General features: G+C 30.7%; 1 protein-coding gene across 6 annotated transcripts in view; it reads left to right on the forward strand.

The window, feature by feature from the left end:
• The window catches only part of LOC130898025 (FMRFamide receptor), a 398,483-nt gene that overhangs the window by 156,825 nt on the left and 222,417 nt on the right, over window positions 1–19,241 (forward strand). For 3 of the 6 annotated variants that reach the window (XM_057807055.1, XM_057807053.1, XM_057807057.1), the window contains one exon: window positions 15,359–15,402. The exons of the other annotated variants lie outside the window; for them this stretch is intronic. The gene's annotated coding sequence lies outside the window, so the exon portion shown is untranslated. The remainder of the gene's footprint in view (window positions 1–15,358; window positions 15,403–19,241) is intronic. 6 annotated transcript variants of the gene reach the window in all.

Consider the following 19,241-nt stretch of genomic DNA (forward strand, 5'->3'; position numbering starts at 1 on the left):
ATTTTTTTGTCAGGATGTGGAAGCATGAATCAACAAATGTCGATATAAATAATGCATTGTAACAAAATGTTTCAACACCAGTATTACTGCATTATATGAAATATTTTTAAGTATCCGTAGGGCACAAAAATTATAGAAAAAATGTTGTGATGCAATGAAGTAATATTAAAAACTTGCAACTTTCGATACAGGATAGCCTGACATAATATTGTTACAATGAGATGTTACTTGTGATTTTTTTTGCATCGATGTGGCATCCGTACGAGATCTGATCTGAATATTGTTGAAAAAAAAAGGAGACCCCATCGGTTTTTAGAACCAATAATTTTTAAAATTCACGTTTAGCATTGAGCAAATTTCACTATTAGAGTATTTTTTTAAGTAAAAAATTAAAATGACAAACAAAACAACAAAATCGGAGACGAATTTGCTCCAAATTGAATATATTTGTTCAATCTTCAACTTTTCATATCTAAAAATTAAGTGGTCCCATGCGCATAAAATCTTGTTTTTGCCCCATGAATATGGTATTCTATCGATATGTCTGTTCATCTGGTTCTTGCCGCAGATTTTAATAGTTGCGTAATCATTATTTGGGGTCAGTTTTCTGAAGAACTACGCAAACAACCCTGCTCCATTTTCATCAACAAATACGTAAATATAGTCCAGTCATCTTAGGCCAAATAAGGTAAATATTTCGGAAAATCGACATATCCACTATATTACCACGTGAAAACTTGTATCTTGGCATCCTAAAACTATTCTCAAATTTCACATATAATTGGATGATTGCTACTTTTAAAGTCAATGGTCAAAGGTCCCAATAATCGATTTTTCTTTTACATTTTCTGCAAATATCTTGTTTTCTATGGGTTTTTAGCTCATGGTATTTCTTATCAATTTCGTAGAGAATGCAATTCTCAATAGCTTTTTCATTCAACATTTCTGTATTCCTTGAACTGTTTTCGAGAAGAGAGGGCGTAAAGCGCGCGGAATTATCTGAGGTCAATTAGTAGTCCCAATCCAGAACTAGTGATATTGAGGTTATAATTTATTGCTAATTATATAATTATCATTTTTCATTAACTTTTAGATTGAATTCAATTCTTCTTGGTTACATATCTTTTTTTAATTAAGTGTCAATTTATTTAATTACACTTACCTGGCCATGTAATTAAGAAATTGTTGCGGAAAATACTTTCTATTTTAATTCTAATCTAATTTAAACTAATGACTTTCTACATAAATAAAGAAGGAAACAAAGAAATATTCAATTGATGTTTCTATTAAACGTGTCATTTTATAGATTTATTATTGTCAATATTAATAAAAATTTCGAGAACAAATTTCAATTCTGTTCTTCTTCTTCTTAATATTCTTCTTTTTATTATTCTTCTTCTTCTTCATCATTGTCGTTATCATCTCTCCTCTGCAGAATTTCAAATTCCTCTTCATTACCGTCTTCAACGACGTTTGTCTCGAAGTCAATCATGATTTCTAAGTCAAAGGTTCTATTATCATTAGTATCGGTCTGATATGGTACAGCATTGTCCATTACACTGGTCGCAAGATGAAGAGAACTGGAACCCCGCTTCCCTGCATCTTACAGAATTTTGTATCGAGTAATGCATCTGGTGCAGATGGTAAAATAGTCATGATAGGCTCCAGGAATCCGTTAAGCATTGTCCAACCCCATTCCTGGGGTTCTAGATCATGCCCTTAACAAGTTTGAATTTGATAATAAACTGATTGAGTAATATTTGATAATTGCACAGGTTTATTCGACTTTGTTGTGTTGAAGTTATGAAAGAAATTGAGATTTTACGGATTCTAAATAACGTGTAAACAATTATTTTGTACTTCGAGTGCTATTAGTGTAAATGAGAATATAATTACTATATAATTGATGCATGCCCCTTAGTAATTTTTCCTTTATCGACAGAGATTATGATAAGTTTTAAAGTTTGTTAATACTGATCCTATCCTACTGATCCTTTTTCATTTTTTTATAATATATATATATATATATATATATATATATATATATATATATATATTTATATTATAATATGTAAATATTATAATATAATATTTTCATTTCAATTACGATAATAAATCCCACGTGCTCAATAGCTAATTTGAAAATTTTTTCCCAAAGAGTCAGCTCCAAGAATTAATTATAATTATTCGAATCAGAAGTAATTATTGAAAATGTTATTACCGAAATTTGTATTTTAATTAATAATAATAATAACGCCATATATTGTAATATACATAGAAATTTTAATTGTTAGTAGCGCCTTGTATTGGTGGAATATGAAATATTTAATCAGTTACTACTAATTGGTCGATAAATTGGTAAATTATTAATTTTTTTATGTATTGTTATCGGGAGTAAGTCAGCATGCAAAATTTCGTGATGATTGGTTAATGGGAACTTGGTTAAATATTCCTAGTCCACACAAAGAAATTACTCCTTTCAGCTGATTATCACCCTTTTTGATTGCTAACAAGCCCTCAATCTGCCCAATAATTGGAATTGTAATGGGAGAAAGGAAACCATAAAAATATTAGTTATAATTTAATTAAAAATTGAGAGAAATATCCTTACCATCTATTAATTTAATTCATCCATTTTAGCTGCTTTTCTGTTTTAGCGTATCTTTTACTTCCACTATATTAGTTGACTTTCTTTTCTGCTTCTTATCATATAAATATCATCTTATATCACTTGATTATTCTTCTATTTTATTATTTTTAAACTGTTCTGTTGTTATATTCTTCATTATTAATAAATTAAGTGTAACTGACTCTGATAAGGCAAGCAAAGTTTGAAGACATCTCTTATTTGATTGATTATTGTTGCTCAATTCTAACAGTTCAGTTTTGCTTTCTATAGTTTATATATATAATTTTTGCATGTTTCAGTATAAATAATATTTTTTATATAAACTACAGCCTGGCAAAAATAATTTTTACGAATCCAATTTTATCACAATCTGCGGAACTCAATACTAAAAATCCACATATACTCGTATCTTGCTTCAGGACATTATCAGATATTCACTGACTTAGAAATATCCTTATCGAATATAACTTCAAACTTTGGAATGATTCTAAGTAACTTAATGGTCGTCCTAAGTTCAAGTCTGAAATATTTTAATATTTCTATATTAAATGAGAATATTAGAAAAACCCAGTTTCAATTTTTGCAGCATCAGTTGAAGTTTGTATGTTCTAGAGAATGTTAAATGAGGTGCATGATAATTGTACCATCTATAAAATTTTGAGATAATCAAACAAAAACAAATGAATAAATTCTGAACTACACTATACAAAGTTTTTGTGTCTCGAACAAGTTCATATTATTATACACAATAGTTTGCTGGTCGATTAATGTTGAGTGAACTTTCTGTAGAAACTTTAACAGTTAAGGGTCGTTGAACAAACGATGTAACAAATTAATTCATGCATTATGTACATTGAGATCGCAGCACTCCAAAATTATTATTTAAAAAAAAATGTGTCTGAAAATATTTAGTTTGCAGACATACTTATGTGTTTTTGTGATATTTTCTGTTTTCAAATTTTCAATTTAATGACCTATAGACCTATAACCTATATAAACACCAATAGAACTATAATTAGGAACAAGAATGGGAAAAATTCGAGGAATTGTCTTTTTTACGAACGTAAAGAAAAGCCATTCACACTTTGACAGGAATTGAAATACCAAAAAGATTATAAAGTGAAAGCTGTATTCATTTATCGGTCTGCGAACTACACGAATTTCACCAATTTGCTTGGTTCATTTTAACATGAAATTTCAGTTATTTTGCATGTTCCGTTGTTTGAAGAGAATGAAAATGAAAATTGGAAAAATCGAGACTCGAGCTTATCGGAAAGTAACAGGGAAGCTTCATTGCGAAGAACGCTTTTCTCACATTTTGACAGTAGATTATGGCGGTACCTACTTATTACTGAAGATAAAATGAAACCCATTAACTTGACTTACCTATTTCATACCAAATTTCCCTATTTCCCTACCTAAAACCTAACCTAACCAAATGAACCCTATCCCGTAAAAAATAATTCTATCGGGAAAACCTCCTTGGTGGAAATATTCAAGACGAAAGAACAGCTGTAGTGAATTGCCTATCTCTGTTTATAGCTGAACTATTCATGAGCCATTTTGACAAGGAAATTGGTTTCGGTTGTTTCCCAAAGTACAGTACAGGTATATGGATGATATTTTCTCTATATTCAATACGAAAAAGACAAACGTAGAATATTTCATTTTGGAAATCAATTAAAAAGTAAAAAAAAGCGCTACGTATATGCACATCCTGGCCGATTTTTTCAATGGTACGCAGCATAAGATGGCCAAGTACATCGTTCAATTCACTTTCCACTCAACATAGAGAGATACAATTAGAAAAAGACTGTGGAACCACTTTTTACCAAAATCAAAATTAAAAAAAAAAGATAAATTTGCTCTGTTACCTTCCAATCCAATCCTTCTTTGAAAGGAACAGTTTAAATGAGGATAAAGGACCTATTTCTTACAGCCCACTCTATATTTTACTAGTTAAGGATTAAATGTAAAGATTCTTACTAAGAAGGTTTTTCCTCTGGAATTATTTCACTCAGGAGAGGATTCATTGGTGACATAATTTAGTATAAAATAGGTAAGTCAATTTAATTGGTTTTATTTTACCTTCAGCTCTGAGGACGATAACTTGGTTATCGAAACGCGGGTTAGACACTGTAATAGTGAGTGTTGGTCTAGTGGTGGTATAAACAGTGTATTCAGTATGAATATCAACGACGATTCGAAAAATTCCAATTTAGTTACTTATTAATATCAATACAGCTGTAGATTTGGTGGTTACTGAGTTCTGTCAATATGCAACTGATTTTTTTGTGAAAAATCATAAGATAATACACTTGATTTGAAGCCAATGCTGTTCTCCATATCCAAAACACATAATTCACGCATGTAGTTGTTACAGTTAATCATGGTTTTATTCAATAAATCAAGTTGCCTCATACTAAATTCAGTCTCAATGCCGAGTGAAATTGAATTATCCTTCTTTTAAACCAGTTGTTTTTTCCAAGTCCCAATTGATGATCTTTTTTACACTATCACTACACCAGCAATCACAATTACACTGTGTAACGACACACGTTATTGCTTTCAGACACAAAAGGTGAACTGTTCACCTGGCACTGAAGACGATGACTTGGTTATCGAAACGTGTGTCACACAGTGTAATTGTGAATTTTGGTGTAGAGGTTCGTGTGAATGTCACCAACGGTTCCCAAAATTCTAACTTAATTACACCCTCAATATGTAGGGTAACAGGTATAGTCATTGGCCACTGTTTAGTTATTGGCCACTTCGGAATTAAATTTAAATATTAAGATCTCCTAAAACAATACGGCAACACCTTAATTAACAATAAACTTTGGCAACGTTGCTTAATCGAATCTGCATCGGTAATTTTTTTAGTTAATAAAGAATAATTGCAAACGCATGTGTTTAGAAACCGTCTCCCGAATCCTGCCAAGTCTACAGTGAATGCGATTATGTTGAAATAAAAATGATTATGAGAAAAATTCCTTGTTTAAATAGGAAACTTTCCGGAGAACCCTAGTAAATTATTGAAAATATCGTTCGATTTCAACTTAATCGGTTTATTTATGACCGAAAACTATCTTTGCTCCTAGAGCTCTTGAATAATCTTGCCGGATGCTTCTTTTTTCTTGCGAATTCTCTAAAAATGAAGTCAAATAAATATAAAGTTTTGACGTGGAACTACAACAATAGATATTTACAGTTGGGTCGATCGGTCTTCACAAGTGCGTGCTCATTTATATGCATGAGGAGCAAAACGACTTTAGACGAGATCACTTTTGAACTATCAAGGGACGTGACCACTACGGTAATATGAAATTTAAATCAATAATTCGAAAATACGTTTTGCTGTAGATAGGAAATCCGTATTGAGACACGTAGTTACAATCCAGAATGGTTATATTCGGTTCATTAATGGAGAAATTTTTTACCAATTAATCAGTAGTTGTTTTAAACAACTTTTGTGCTTTTTTACTTGCTGATCTCTATCATTTTAAATAGTAAATTTGAAAGCTTTTAGCTATGAACTGGGCATACAAGTTTATAGGAGACACCCTGTAAATTTTGATGCCACGAGCCTAGAGGAGCTTGAGATGATACTACATTTTAAATACAACAAACAAGTAATAAGCTCTTACTTGGTTCGCTGCTATCACAGAGTTTTGAACTGGTGTGGGGCGCATTTGGAGATAAAAGCTCTACATGAGCTAGGAGTATGTACATTGCTGTACAATTATTCAGTTATTTTTGAAAACATTAAGAGAGTGAGACGTTTGATGGAAAAAGACTTAAGATTAAACTGTCAAGCGATGGAGGTATATCTTAGTGCTAATTGACCATAATATATTCAATTATACCTCCATGATAGTCTTCATGCGGAAATATATTCAATAACATTGTATACAGTTTTCTTATAGATCATTCACCTTGATTCGATTGATATGAAGCACTTTGTCATAATTACGACTAAATAAATAAGATAGTTTTCTGTCTAGTTGCATTACTTACATTACATTACTACAAGATTTTCGATAAAGATTACTGAGAGATTTAATTTGGAATTAGTAATATAAAAATGATTAAATTAAAGTTAGGATGTGCTAGAAGTAACCTTCTGTCGATACCTAAACGTATATAATTATGTATTGGGCTACAAGATTGATAAACACATTATTCATTTTGTTTCTTAAGTACTAATTAATGTTTCTTATGCATCATTTCAGTATAAGCAGCTTAGGGCGATGAATTATTAGCTCTGCATGGAACACTATCATGAGTATATTTCAATCTCTAATGATTGTACTGTAATTTCTAGACAATGTCACAAATATATGTTCATTTCTAGTCGTTATTCAATCTACAGTACGCCTTTACTAAATAAGTATAAGTATATGAACTATTTTGGTGTATTGTTTTCAAAAGATCAGGCCTACAAAAGTTTGAATAAAGATCACTTCAAATATCAATTAGCTCTACTTTTTCCTTTTATCAGGGTTGCACTTTTTTTAAAAAACCAACAGTAATCACCCATCATGACCGAATCCCATCGTCCTTAATACCGAATTTCCTTTATTTTAATATCACCCTGCTTATTACTGACAGCTCCCAAATTTCCGGGAAAAAATGTCAGATGATAATTGAAGAAATGAGTTTTTAATGACATTCGAGTACTAAGGGATTTGGATGCGCCTAGAAGTTCATCAACTAACCGTTGGTAGTTTGGATCTATATTGTTGCCCAAAAATCCCCTCACTAAACTAACAGATGCCTTTGATGCTCTAAGTTCCTGTCTGGTGAGTTTTTTTGCAAAATTATCATATTCCATCAATTTTCCTATTTGTGGCCGATTAAAACTACCTTCCTTTAATTTGGCATCACTCAACTCGGGAAATACTTCTCTAAGGTATTAGAATCCAACACTCTCTTTATCCATAGCCTTTACAATGTTTTTTATCAATCAAAGTTTAATGAGTAGGGGGGCAAAAGGACATTTTTGGGCTCTACAAGGGGTAAGGGGCAACTTAACATTTTGAGATCCCGGTTGAAGCTCACTTCTTGCTTGCCATTTTTTTACATAGATAGAGATAGAACTTGAAAAATTGCAATTAGTGATGTAAAAATAATCAAGTCAGAATGTTTTAGAAGTAACCTTCTGTCGATACCTAAACGTATATAAGTATTTATTCGGCTACAAATATGATAAACAGAATATTCATTTTTTTCTTGAGTACTAATTAATGTTTCTCATGCAAATGTCATCATTTCAATCTAAGCAACTTAGGGCGATGAATTATTAACTCTGCATGGAATACTATCATGAGTATATTTTAATATCTGATGATTGTACAGTAATTTATGGACAATGTCATAAATATATGTTCATTTCTAGTCGTTATTCAATCTACAATGCGCCTTTACTAAATAAGTATAAGCATATGAACTATTTTGGAAATATGCAACTCATATTTTTTCTTTAAATTGTGAAGTAATCAATTTTTGAAATATTTCAATATTCCAATACGCGGATTTTGAGATTGATCTGTAATGATCTTGGAATTGTTTGGTGTATTAGTTTTCAAAGGATCAGGTCTACAAATTCTTACTTGGTTTCTATTTTTTCACCAAAATAGTAACTGTTTCTAATCGGTTTTTGACAGTGATGGAAAAAGTTTAATTCTTGCTCTTCTTTTTCCGGAACATGTCCACTCTTATAGCTAGTATTTGATCTCATTCATGGAATGCTGATGCCCTGTCTTGGTACTATCTCTTCGGAAGTCTACATGAATGTTTTCCTTTTATACTTTTTTGTCATTGTTAGTCTTGTAGTCCCGTATAGTATTAGAGTATGGTCTGCTTTTTCCTATCTCAGCTGTTCGGAGTTCGAGCATTTCTGTAACTGTTGTTTTGAATCTAGTCATTCCAACAGTCATGAGTAATATCACAAAGCATATGTAGACTCTCCCTTTGATTTTTTATTGGCATATATTTATTTTTCCTGATAATATACCTCAACAAGCTTCATATCGGAGCTGTTTCTTTCAATTTTTCTATAAGATTCCTTTGACCCTACATCAGAATATAATATGAAATTTTATTATTGACATTTCAATGATTTTCCATTTTTTGTTACTCTACTATATCAACATTTATGTCACATCTTTCCATAATGTTGATAGTCGTTGCAATAAAATATCAGTTCACTATATTAAGCCAATTCATCATAATGATTCAGCCCTCTTCTCGGAAGTTTGTTGTAGAACTTTATGAATGCCTACTAGACCTTTCTGAAGCAAGGGTATGTATTAATATCTTTGGAATCGTGTTATCCATGTTTCTCTATCTTATATCCCTAGATTTCCACTCAGATTTCTAGATCTAGAAACATAATGAGTCCATGATTGATGATATCAGTATTTCTTATTTATTTAGCATTTACTTTTCTACTTAACTTCTCAAACATTTTATAACCTAATTGGCTCTAGAATGATTATGTTTTCTATTATTCATGATTATTATATGTTATTAGAAAAAACTCTCTCGGTTTATTAGTTTTGCGATTAATATTTTTCATAATTCTTCAAGAGTATAAAAGTAAAGTATAAGTATTTTATGTTTCTAGATTAAATATATGACTTCAATTCAGTTTATTACAATTTATTTTCTATTCCAAGGATTTAAATAAACTACGGATGTCCACTTGGAAAATTCCACACCAGTCACAATTATTAGAAAAAGATTGGTAGAAAAAGTCCGAAAATAATTCACTGTATCTTTTATCAAGATTGTATTTACAAACAATTTGGACTTTGGAACACAAAACAGTTTTATTTCTCAATAATTTCAAGTATTTGTCTCAACATATGACGATAAAGCGCTGCCAACATCAAAGTAGAAATATTGAAATTGGGCTCGATAGATGATTATGTTGTAGGTGAAATTACTTGATTTGTTTTTCTACTATCTATAAATTCATTAGAATGATATACGCATCTTAAATGAAACCATCAATTTCATTAAATTTTGGTTGATTATTTCATAAATATCTAGTGGAAGTGAATGGTTAAATTGTAATGCAAAAAGTTGAGTTGTATTTACTATGTATGCTTCAATTACAGCACAAATAGATCAACTGAGCTAACAAAGATTTAATGATTTGCGGTCAAATTAACTGTATACATATTATGTTTATTGTGTCGGTTTATTTGATTCTAACCCATTTGAAAAAAGAAGGAGAAGATAATTTATTTTTAGAAACAAAGTAAGAGTAACTTGTACATTGAATCAATATTTTAATGGAAGACACACACACACACAGTCTGAGAGAGGGAGAGGAAGAAATGCTTGCTTGTCAAAAAATTGTAACGAAAGTTTGTAAAAACTAGAAAACAAACAAAAAAATTATCAAATTAAGATACAAATGACATAAAATATCAATATACCGAAGAAAACCACAATGAGTGATAAAATTATATTTTGATAGTAATAGGTAATAATTAGTATATAAGTCGTATAAAAGTCCGTAGCAAAAATTAAACCAGTATGCAGCATGCATGTTATCATTAAAAAAGTCGTTTACAAAGTAGAAGGCAGTTTCCAGTAAATGTGCCCTCAAATCATTGCGGAATACGAGTAAAGATGATATCGATTTGATTTCAATTGGCAAGTGATTGTACATTTTTTGCATTGTAAAATATTGAGCCTTTAACTAATTCTGAAAGTGTAGTAGGTAGGTAAAGGTCGTGCATAGCGTTCCTAAGTGGATAGCCGTGCAAGGACCTTACTGAAATTGAGAAGCGTGCTTACAAATTAGGCAAACGGATTCAAAGTTGAATAAGAAAGGAAGTGAATAAGTTCAGCTCCTTGGAAACTGATTTCAGCGCAAAACAGGAGGAACTTAACATTTTAGATAAGGCGGCAATATGTAACTCTTCTTTCAAGGAATTAAGGAATTATCCACAATAAGCCCTACGAATTTTACAGATTCAACGACGTCAATGATGGTGTTATTTAATAAAATAGGCAGCAATGCATTTCTATATGATAAAACTTTAGTTTTATAAACTTTGAGACAAGGACATTATTCATATTATTTCATGTATAAAAGGAACAATTGGAAACTTCGACGTAGTTGCAGATGCAGAAACAATTTAATGAACTTCTCAAGTTGTCTGCTTCAATTTAATAATCAATATATTTTTTGTTAAGTTGAATGTATTATTCCTGCGGTACCTAATTCTTTTATAATAATCATATTATAATGTTAATTGCAGGTAATTTCATGATTTTAGTGTATTTTCTTTTCTGTTAGTATTTGAGGTTATCATCGAATTGTTTTGCTTTGTGGTAATTGTGATATTATAAGATTGACAATAATAGAATAAGATGCTCTTAAAATGTTTCATGGTTATAATTTTTCTATGATATGCTCAACTTTTCGCAAAATGCATGTCAGATTAGGCAGCTTCGTTAATCTATATGTCCAATCATTAACAAAACTATTTTTGTTTTGTAAATACCTACAAGTTATAGTTTAAATATGACTATTTTCTCTTTGTGTACTGATTTTATTAATATATTCATTATCCCTTAATATGAGTTTTTTGCTTGAGTACGAACATGGTCACTTAAACTGAGAACATAAATTCTAATTTTTATTTATTTCTTGATCTTGAGAAGGCATGCAAAACATAGTTTGTGCACCTATTATTTATTTATTTATTTATTTATTTATTTATTATTTATATTTATATTTATATATATATTTATATTTATATTTATATTTATATTTATATTTATATTTATATTTATATTTATATTTATATTTATATTTATATTTATATTTATATTTATATTTATATTTATATTTATATTTATATTTATATTTATATTTATATTTATATTTATATTTATATTTATATTTATATTTATATTTATATTTATATTTATATTTATATTTATATTTATATTTATATTTATATTTATATTTATATTTATATTTATATTTATATTTATATTTATATTTATATTTATATTTATATTTATATTTATATTTATATTTATATTTATATTTATATTTATATTTATATTTATATTTATATTTATATTTATATTTATATTTATATTTATATTTATATTTATATTTATATTTATATTTATATTTATATTCTACTGCATCCAATGGATTTTTCGATTCCCATCCATTTTGAAATTGAATTATTATCTGGAATGAGAATAATTAAACTTTCCCAAAATATTGTTGGCTTCTTTAACAGGTACACACATGATAATCCATCTTGGACTGTCCTGTCCTTCTTGATAAAATTGTTAGACAAATTTTATCATCACAGTTAAAATATGGATTTCAAATTTTTGGTTCATAATTCTCGCTTATTACCAATAAGGCGGTTTGCTGACGTCATTACATAGTAAGCTGGTAAATAGTTAACAGGACTCTTTACTGCTCTTACTGTTTACTCGTTTTTGTCTCATTTAAAGTTTATAAGTGGGTATAGTTCCCCAGTGTACGTATCCTTGACTAAAAACTTCTCAAGAACTATTTATTCACTTGCAAAAAACATCCAAAAAACTACTCGACTACTCGATTCAATTTATATATGTGAAGATCATTTTGATTTAAGCATAAATTTTTATATTCAATTTTTTCAACTCTTTTTACTTAAAATTCATGAAAAAGTATGGGAATTATAGTTATGAAAAATAATTATTTTAGGCTTTGTTTTATATTAATTGAGTTATCAAATTATGATATATAACCAGTAGAATTACTAAACTTCTTTCAATCAGAAGACAAAAAATTGAGCTTATTGAGAGTAGTAAGGACGAACTACAAGAAAAAGAAACTGTTGCTATGTAACAAGAGCCGCATAGGGCGTTTACTATGTAGTGACGTCAGTCGTAGTTGATTGGTACACCATTTGTTTCTAATCATAGAATAAATTTTTTAAATTTAATGAATGTTTTTCAATTGAAAAATCTGAGAAAACAGCTGATTTACGTCAAACTCGCGGCATTGGGTTGAACAGTTATTTTTTTCGTATGTACCCGTGTTACTTTTTTTTTGGTTTTTTGGGTAGTGAGAGTTTTGTATTGAATCATAGTTTCATAGTGTTAAGAGAACTCCATAACTACATTTCACATATATTTCAGTGGTATTAATACAGTTGAAACCGAATACTTTTGCAGTTTTGTTTTAAATTAGTCTGCAAGTAAGATTTCAAGCAATTTACAGAATGCAAGATACATGTACTAATTTTGTGTTTAAATGATGAGAGTTTAGCAAACAGTAGTATGTGAAGTGATAACCCAGTGGCAGCTGAAAGATACAAGGACAAGCTTAGATAGATTAACCCCTTTTAATTAGGTGCAAAGAGCTTTAGTCAGAATCTTATTCATTTTCCACAAGTTTCCAATATACTTGCATTTCAGATTATAGAAAGAAACCGACAGTCATTTTCCGGGACTTCTTTTCCTAACAATTTTGCACTAAAGCAGGAAATAATGAGGACTAATATCGATCAAATAACTCCACAAATCACAAAAAGTTACGGCAAAAGCATTTGTTTACCTCACAGTGGCACGGGGATCAGCTGATTTTGACAATTCGTTAGATTCCTTAATTAACATTATTATGTTTTCAATTGATTTTTAGAAATTTTTGATTTTGTGTGATATCTGATCAAATTCTATTTAATCTCATTATTATTGTGAGTTAAATGAATCGGCAAATAATTTTATAACGTCTAAAAATATATAACTATGATTTTTTTAACCACTCGATGCCTTTAATCTTTTTCATTGAGAACTCCATCGCCGGGAGCGGACAGTCCGTCTATCGTTGAGAATAGCGATTTCCGCCCGAGGTATCTAGAAAATTAATCTGTCTTCACGTCTGTACGTACTGTTTCTATTATGAAGAGGACCGAAAGATACTTAAATTGAATCAAATTAATATGCATTGTATTATTATATTCCAATACCCCAGTGAATATTTTTTTTATTGCGATAGGTGCCTCAATATAACGGCGCAAACGGAGGTTTTTGAAATGGATTTTTTGGAGAGTTTTGCAATTTCCTTCAAGAAAAATGTTGTCCAACATCAATTTATATTTCATTATATGTATGTGTGAATTTGTCCACTGCTATGAAAATAATGAGAATATAATGGTTTTCATCTGAATACTTTGATTAGATAAAATACCAAATATTCAGTCATAGAAAGAATGTAGAAAAGAGAAACAATGCCGAGAGAGTTTCTACTGTATTAATTATATCAATAATAAAAGAAAGAGATTACAAAATATGTGACAATTATAGAGGTATTAGTTTGCCTAGTATAAGGTATACAAAATATTAACAATAATTATAAATGAAAGACTGTGAAAGGTAGTTGAACCAGAAACAGAAGAATATCAAAAATGTTTTAGACAAGGAAGATCAACAGTAGATGCCATACATACTATAAACAAGTGATCTAAAACAGCTATGAGCACAACATTAGTATGTAAATGCTATTCATCGACTTCAAAAAAACATTTGACAGTTTGAGAAGGAGGACAATTATAAAGGACATGGAGAAACCATAAGTACCCCAAAAATTCTAACGATTGGTGAAAATGACTATGCTAAATTCCAGGGTAAAGGTAATAACGAAAAAGGTACCATCTGAGGAATTTGTTGAAATAAATGCTGGGGTAAGGTAAGGTGATGGACTCTCAGTGGTATTGTTTAATATTGCAGTTGAAGGCATAATGAGAGTATGTAATATCATGAATAAATCAAAACAATTGCTGATAATTTAACTCTAATAGCAAGGGACCGAAAAAGCAGAAAGAAGAAGACTGGAAATAGATCAGACAAAAAAAGGAAGTTCACAAACAACAAAAGTCTTCGAAGTACTCGACACCTTCAAGTACTTACGAACATTGATAAAGGGCATATAATAAGTACAAACTTGTAATGCAGAGCAAGAGCCGACCAACCCTATTAAGAGTCTACAAGACGATAAAACCAGTAGTTACATACGCCGCTCAAACTATGAGACTAACAAATATAGACAAAGAACAACTAAGGATATATGAAAGGAGAAAGGGTTCATGGTTCAGTGAAAGTTGGAAATAGTGAATAAAGAGGACGTATGAAGGATATAGTGAGTACAATTAAAGCAAAAATAATACAATGGTACGGACACATTAAAAGAATAGAAAAACGGCAGAGTACAGGAAAAATTATAAAATGGAGAACGAAGGAAGAAAGATTGTCAGGGAAACCAAAAAATAGATGGGAAGTACAAAATATGGAGGATCTAGGACAACGTAACTCGAACAAACAGATGTAGTACAGAAAGAAATGGATGGAAAGAAAGAAAAGAATTCCTGTAGGGCTTGAGTTATGATTATTTAGTTTTACTCGCGTGTACGTGTATGTTTTTTGTCTGTCGCGGGTGAAACCTAGAAGTTAATGAGAAAGATGGCTTGCTTATACAAATCGCAGATAAGATAGAATAAGAAGAGGGGCGGGTACAGATTATAGATCGTTTTATATGCTTAAAGTGAGCTCTATAAAATATTTTTATGCTGCTTGGATCGCATTGCAAGTTGACGGGAGGAAAATAGTTATTAGTACAAAAATTTAGGAATGAATACAACAGCTTTATTTTTTGATCTCTGTGCGATTCATTATTCCATATTATCTTTGTTTCAGGAGCTTTATATAATCCAAATATTGATCTGCGATCACTTATTCGGGTGAGTAGTTTTTCCATTTATCAACACATCAATTTGTGGTTATTAGCCGCATTAAACAACTCACAGGTCTAACTTTGGAGCAATTCAATCAACTCCCAGCGTAATCAACATCAATATCAATCATTTTTTAAAATTTTCAGGTTTTAATATAATCCCTTATTCCGGGTACAATTATGTTGGATTATCATTGATTGTAACTTAGTATGATACGCATTTGGGCGTAGGATTATTGTTTGCTATTTACTCGGGACGAATTTGTGGCTGCCTGTAAAGTGAAGTCAAATAATTATATTTAGAGAGTACATGTATTAGTGTAAGAGGATAAATAGGATACAAGCAAATTATGAAAACTACTCATCCTTAGTAATAGTCATGGGGTGTAGTTATCCTAAGAATTTATTATTATATAGACCAAGGGAAGTTTCTCTATGAAATTTTATGATCCTCTTATATATGAGAGATATTCAGAAAAAATCAGAAACTTTATTGTGTGTAGGGGTTTTTTTCACCAGAGTGAAGTCAGACGTCTCTAATTGTAATATTTCTGATCTCAAAACGATTGAAATAGGGAGATACTTAAAAATTTCATTCGTGTTATACTGTTAGGTATGATTTTATTTTTACACGAAAAAAAATGTTTCCGCATGACATGTCAACACTCAGATCGTGGAAGTTTATCAAGCAATATGCAGACAACATATAGCAAAATGGTGTCGCTGTTTTGAAATAAGGAGACAGGATTTGAAAAACTACAATGTAGCTAAGATTGATTGGTTTTTCATTAATAGAAATCAATAAAGTCGAATAATGAACTAATAAATGTTGCGGTTAACTTAAAGCGTATCGTTTCCAATTTAATTAATCGATCACATACTACTAGTTCCAAAATTTTCATTTCCACAACAAAGAAATAGTGGAAACACCCTTAATCGCCATATTCCAGAATTTTTACTTTGATAAGATTGCCCAAAGCCATTAGACGTGAACGTCTGGCCATATTGAGTATTGGTCTTATCTTTCTAAAAGAAAATGCTAGCATCTAGACGCATACCAAAATACCTGAATCTTTTGCAAAAACAACGTCAGGTAGAGATTCCAAAAAGACGCTTAGCAACGTGGCTGCGAACCCTACATTAATCACATGTATTATTGCTGCAGACTAGACGTGACTTCATGACTACCGAACAACTTAACGAATGGCGCTCCAGGAATGGGCATAACTAGAAAAAAAAACGTTAAAGCTCATCGTTTTCTTCAATTATCGAGGTCTGGTTCACCTTGAATAATCCAGAGATCACATGTCATATGCTATTGAATAAAGTGTTTGTCCAGTTCAAATTAGAAATAAATTATCGAAAACAGGAGATTCTTATGTTGTCCAATAACCAAGCAACCATTAAAGCTCTGAGCTACAATGTTATAAGTTATAATCTGGTCATTTAGGAGTTCTGAACAAGTTAAATGAGCTGAGCACAAAGAATATTGTTATATTCCTAAATATTTTTGAAAGTGGAGAAAAGGTAACGTAGGGGTAGATGAATCTTTCGTCGAAAGAAACCCTTTAATAGAATAGGCTACAGAAGAATAGAGAAAACACTATAGAAGGTAAATTGATACTCATCAGAAAATATGACGAAAGAAGATCTGTTGAATGCATCAACCTGAGTAAGAACGATAGACGAATACTTACAGGAGTCCTGTCGGAATATTACTAATCCACATATAATCGAAGGGTGGTAGACTACTATGGGGGCATATGAAATGGGAACTAGGGATATTTGGCAGCAAGAGTCATCCCACAACCTGAAATTTATCATACATACATCAGCTGTAAATACTGAGCATCCACGATACCTTAGGAAACAAAAGGGATAAAATAGATATTCTAGATCGCAGATTATATGACTCCCTGAATTACACACAAAAATTCATAAATACATCAGTAAGATTGAAAAAATAACTCTCAGAAGTTACTCCCTGATTCAGAATTTTTGAATCGGTCACGGTTATTCCTAGTAATTCAAAAATAACAACAAAACACACTGACTAATCTGTGTGATATCAGCTAGAAAATAGAGTTATTTGACATTTTTTATTACTAAACAAAAGATTTTCTTAGGTTTTAATGGTGGAAATCAAAACACTACAAGGAAAACTATTTATAAATGATATTATTTGTCATGAGTTATTGTTATTTTCATAATATAGAATGGCCACGATCCAACAAAACGTATTCACCAGAACGTTTCTCATATAAAAATAAAATATGTGATAAAAAATATGCAAATCCGTTAGGCTGTTACTGACATTCAATAATACGGAGCAGATGATAAAATGTAGAGTCGGAATTTACAGAAAAATTGAACTAAAAAGTAATACAACGTCGCTATGGAAAAGTTACAGTGGAAATCTAACGAACTGTCACTAAATCGTAACCATCGTTCATCCAATAGTTTATACATGATGTACTGAGGTCAGGTTCCAATAAATTTTTATAATACAAACAAAATGTGGGAGAGAGACACAGAAATGATTTTTGTCAGAAAATTGTTACAATTCGTAGACAAAAGCTTGTAAAATGTGAAAAACAAACATGAAAATAATTAAATAAAGATACAAATAAAATAAAATTTCAATATCCAACTGCTTAACCACAATGAATAACAAAAATGTAGGTGATAATTAGTGTATAAGTCCATAGCCAAATTAAACCAGTATACTGTATGCCCGGAATTAAATATTATTAATAAAGAAGTCGTTTACAAAGTAAAAGACACTTTCCAGTGAATATGCCCTCAAATTATCGCGGAATGCGGGAAAAGATGTTATAGATTTGATTTCAATCGCCAAGAGATTGTGCATTTTTTTGCATTGTAAAATATTGACTCCCAAACTAATTCTAAACGTGGAGTAGGTAGGTAACGGTCGTGATCGGCGTTCCTAAGTGAATAACCGTGGAATGACCTTTCTGAAATTGGAGAAGCATGCTTACGAATTAGGAAAACGGATTGAGTCGCACCACACCTACCCCAGACGGGAAAGGAGTAAAGGAGATGCGACTCAATAAGGGCTTAATAAACTGTTCAGGAGGAAGTTAGTTTTTTTGATAAGGTTGCAATATGTAATTTCTATTTCAAGAAATTTTCCACAACAAGCCCTAAGAATTTTACATGTTCAACGACGTCAATGGTTGTGTTATTTAATAAAAAAAGCAGCAATGTATTTTTATATAATAGAATAATGTATTAAGTTGGAGTTAATTATCTGTTTATCCTATACCACTCCATTTGTCTAATTGGATACAGGAGCTACAGTGAAGGAGGATAAACCATAACAACTAATTATTCGTATCTAGCGTGAAGAAGTTACTAACTAAATGGACAAAAAAATTATCTTCTGGTCGAACATAGCGGCGGTGGTGAACTGATTACCTGCTCCACTAATCCGACATGGGAATTAGTCGTTGGAATTTAATGGTTGATTTATTGCTTGAAGTACCAAGAAAATTGCACTTGACTTTGAGTAGTTCATTATTCCAAAGCATTTTTGCATATGTTTCAATCTCACATTTCTTCAACTTTTCAAAGAAGAACTATACAGGGGTTGAACCACCTAGTTATGGACCTCCAAATTAATAAGTAGATTTAAAGGCCCATTTTATTTTACCGAATTATATAAAATTATGTTATTTTTACTTAGTTGTTAGTAAGTTGGGCAGAATCAATTATTCAGCTCTATGGATACGACACACCAGTCATTACTCTTACACTCATTACACTTACTCAACGATTGGCCCCCGATTTTCCAGTTATTAACCACAGAATACAAGCAAGCAAAAA

This window comes from Diorhabda carinulata, chromosome 9 (genome assembly GCF_026250575.1).
Source record: "Diorhabda carinulata isolate Delta chromosome 9, icDioCari1.1, whole genome shotgun sequence".
NCBI classification, from domain to species: domain Eukaryota; kingdom Metazoa; phylum Arthropoda; class Insecta; order Coleoptera; family Chrysomelidae; genus Diorhabda; species Diorhabda carinulata.